At 34.5% G+C, this 4,647-nt stretch overlaps 1 pseudogene; it reads left to right on the top strand.

Moving 5' to 3' along the window:
- The first annotated feature begins 252 nt into the window (after window positions 1-252).
- Window positions 253-4,035, top strand: LOC145096155 (putative protein disulfide-isomerase A6; annotated as a pseudogene).
- Window positions 4,036-4,647: the final 612 nt, after the last annotated feature.

Below are 4,647 nucleotides of genomic sequence, written 5' to 3'. Positions count from 1 at the left end.
TGAATACTGATTTCCGTTGCTTTATGTAACAGCTTATCTCTTTGATCAATTTCAATCGGCTCAATCAGGTGTTTCAATTAGCTTAGTGAGGAGTTAAAGAATGATTTACATGAGGGGATACTTCTATCGTTTAACCATCTTCCAAATTGGGTATGAACTTTTTCTCTACCGTATCAAATGTACACTAATTAACTCTTTGGATTGAGCCAGTCATTTTCTGATGAACTTCTTAAGCTGGATAGATCACTATGAATGATCACAGGTAAGTTATATTTTTATAGCTTTTGAGTTTGTTAAGGATTTGTTTTATTTTCTTGTTGTACTTTGCTTTTCATGTAATATAATTATGAGGTAATGGAATTTTATCTAAGGGAAAGATCACTTCTTGATATGAGGTAGTTTTTCCATTTTGATTTTGCAACTTATCCATTGTTTTTGAAAAAAAAAACATATAAGATTGTTGTTTATAATGTTTATTATGATTTTCAGGAACCAATGTAAAGATAGCTTCAATTCCCTCAACTGTCGTAGTACTAAACTCTCATAACTTTGAAGAGATTGTATTGAATGCCAAAAAGGATGTGTTGGTTGAATTCTATGCACCCTGTGTTGGTTCAGGCCTGAACTCACTCCTTCTAACACCAATCAAAACAACAACTTATGTATATATATTACCTTCAAAAGTGACTGATTACACACATATAAAAATACTACAGATGCTACTATATATACATGAAAAAATACGTAATAACCCTAACAATTATAGGTGCATGTGCTCCTATTAAAGTGGCTACTAAGACATGTTATTTACCTCTAGACTCGGTCATCCGAAGACCAACTAAACCTAACTTATTCCAGTATTCAGTGGCCCACTAACCCATAACCAAAAACCCGATGTGATCCATCAAGATTACCCAACATTCACCTCCTAATCTTGATGATCTATTTCCTCAAACCAGTGCGGACTCATCATCATCTTCAATCAAATTAACTTCTTCTTTCTTCAACAACACCACAGTCTTCTCCGCTGCATTCCGCACCAGCACAACCATCACCTCCGGATTCTACACCAGTGGCTTAGTATCCACTATGAAACACCACCTGCTTCACGAACCTGCAGTACCAGTTGGACCTGCAGAAAGACTTGACAACCTCCTTCATTGAGACTAAAAAAACAAGCATGAAACGCCATCTGTTTCATATTGGCCCCACTTTTTTGGTTCAATATCAACCAACACAGATCACATACATATCTGGGTTACTTCAGATCTTCTTCTTTTCTTTAACTCACCCACACCCAAGTAGGAACACAGATTTCTCAACATCTTCTGATCACACAGATCGATTTTCCACAAAGATTAGCTTCACCACACAGTTTGCTTTCTTCTTGGTTCACCCAGAAGATAAGACCAAATCTTTTGCTGCACATTAGGATTACAACAAACACGATTAATCCAACAATTACCCCCTTAATCGGTTTGTTCACATCGCTCCTTAATACTAGTGTTCCTCCACCGTTAACCACCGATGACCACCAACACCTTCACAGCTTCTATTCACCGTCGACCCGCTGACTGTTTTAACCTATGGTTGTACCATCTTCCAGCCACCTGCTTTACCAAGACAACCAGCATGAGTCTCGACCTTTCCCGGACACCTGACCTCCACCTTGGCCACATCCAAAGTCTTCTCTCGACTTTTCCGGATCCCAGGCCTCTTCCTCGGCCACATCCAAAGCCAACTCTGTCACAGTCTCCTATAACTGCCACTGCAGTCAGTGTCGAGACCTCCCTTTGACAGCTTCAATCCGTTCCAAGAGTCTTCTTCTACCGCTACCAATCAAGAAAACCAAGTTTCTCCTTTTTCTGTTTTCTTTTACCTGCAAACAAGCCAAACCAAAGAACCACCTGTTCTGATTTATTCCGGCTTGTCTTCTCGGCTTCTGGTTAGACTCATCATACTGAACTACATTAGCCATCTATTACACCGGGACCATTCTTCCCTTTGTTATACTGATATCCATCTGCTATCATCACCATTCCATCCCTACCATAGCCCCCCGTTGATCATCTTCTCCGGGAAACCATAGTAAACTGCAGCCACCTGCTGCACCATCTTTTGCAAATCCGAACTCCAGCTAACCCACTGGAAACCGACATCCTATCACAATAGCTCCCGATAACCACCTGGTTAGCTCTGATACCAATTGTTGGTTCAGGCCTGAACTCACTCCTTCTAACACCAATCAAAACAACAACTTATGTATATATATTACCTTCAAAAGTGACTGATTACACACATATAAAAATACTACAGATGCTACTATATATACATGAAAGAATATGTAATAACCCTAACAATTAAAGGTGCATGTGCTCCTATTAAAGTGGCTACTAAGACACGTTATTTACCTCTAGACTCGGTCATCTGAAGACCAACTAAACCTAACTTATTCCAGTATTCAGTGGCCCACTAACCCATAACCAAAAACCCGATGTGATCCATCAAGATTACCCAACACCCTGGTCAACCATTTTTTTTAGTTTTGTTACATGTTTCATGTTCTCCACTATCCTTACTAAAATGCTTATTTTTTTTTATTCCACCTTAACATCATAATCAAAAACATTTCAGAGTACAAAGCTATGACACTAATTTGTTGATTACAGTTGATTTGCATCTTACAATCTTCACTCTTGTAACAGGTGTGGGCATTGCAAGAGCCTTACTCCTGTATGTATCTCAACTCATTACATTTAAAGTCTGCATTTGTTACACAAGACAAGAGTTGAGAAGCTCTGTAGAGCTATTTTCAATGATGATTATGAGAAGGACGTTTCTTTTCAAAAAAACATACATTTTTTCCTCATACACAGTACAAATACAACTTGTATTGTGTTGTCATTATATTATCATGTTTTGTGTAACAAATAGGGACTAATATTACCAATACAGTACACTAATAGTAATTATCTTTTTTTTAATCAGGTTTATGAAAGTCTAGCACTGCTTATAAAAATGAGAAAGATGTAGTTATTGCCAATCTTGATGTCCACAATTATAAGGATCTTAGTGAAAAGTAAGTAACAATTATTAAATTGGGTCTTTTTTGAAATCATGAAATATTGGGTGTTTGTTTTTAACTTTTTTTAAATATATTTTTGTGAGTTAGGATGAAGATTATATCTGTTGATGTACGTATGGTGTAAGTGGTTACCCAACAATTAAGTTCTTCCCAAAGAACAACAAAGATGGTGAAGACTATGAAGATGGACGCGATATAGATAGCTTTGTGACCTTCATAAATGAGAAATGTGGCACTAGCCGTTATGCCAAGGGTCAACTTACTTCCATTGTTAGTGTTTGACTTCAAATTTGATCTTAAAAAAAGAACATTTATTATTTTATTGTTTTATTATCCGTTACACATGTCACATTTTGTTTTTGTGGTGAACGTAGGCTGGTTTAATTGCAGAATTGGATAGCTTAGTGAAGGAGTCTGTGACAACTGGTAGTGATTAAAAGAAAGCATTATATGCTAAGATTGAGGAGGAAGTTGGAAAAGTCACTGGTTCTGCTTCAAGGTTATCTTTTTATTCATTTTGTTTTAATTAACATTTAACATGTTTGTTGTATATATATATATATATATATATATATATATATATATATATATATATATATATATATATATATATATATATATATATACATGTGTTTTTTTATCAGATATGGAAAGACATACGTGAAAGATGCCAAAAGTAGTCTGAGCAAAGGTTGTGATTATGCTAACAATGAGATCCAACGTCTAGAACGTATTCTTTCTAAGGTAAAATTCAATTCAATCAAATATTTTTTTTGGCTTAACCCATTAAGTCATGTCTCTGTTGTCTGATTGTATTTAAATTGTGTTATTGTTGCAGTTGATTAGCCCTACAAAGGCGGATGAATTTACCCTCAAGAAAAACATTTTATCTGCTTTTGCATGATAAATGATTGGAATCAGTCATTACTACGAGTTCAAAGAGATGTTTGATCTCTTCTTTTATTAGTGGTAGTCTCTAGAGTTTACTTTGTTTTTTATTTTTTGATTTGGTTGGGGCACGTACTATTATACTAACAATAGGGGAGAAAATGGCCATTATGTAGTACCACCACCAGCAACATTAGAAGTGAAACATGCATAAACATTCTCAGATACAATATTAAACACATGATAACGAAATTGAAGAAATCACTTAATAATAAATATTAATTTTATTTCTGTTATAAATAATTATTCACTAATACTAGATATTACATAATTATAATGATTTAACAAAAAAACATAAAAATTTTTATAATACCACCTGACTCACAAACAATGATCATAAATATGATAACATAAAACATAATACAAACGATTATAGTGATTTAACAAAAAAACAAAAGAAAATTGTAATACAAACCGACCTCCGCAACGCGAGGGCAACTCTTTTCTAGTTTATAATTAGATTTTTGTGTAATATAAAAAAGTAATTTGAAAAATTGAAGTGTGTAAACTATAAATTAACTATTTACATCTGTGTGTAAACCAATGTTTAGGCCGACAGCTATGTAAAGTTTAAAATAACTTTATATATACAAATTATAATAACATTTAATATT

The sequence above is a fragment of the Lactuca serriola genome, chromosome 3 (assembly GCF_051521515.1).
Source record: "Lactuca serriola cultivar US96UC23 chromosome 3, Lser_US96UC23_V15, whole genome shotgun sequence".
NCBI lineage: Eukaryota > Viridiplantae > Streptophyta > Magnoliopsida > Asterales > Asteraceae > Lactuca > Lactuca serriola.
The sequence above is the reverse complement of the archived record's forward strand: the minus strand, read 5'-3'. Positions and strand labels throughout refer to the sequence as shown.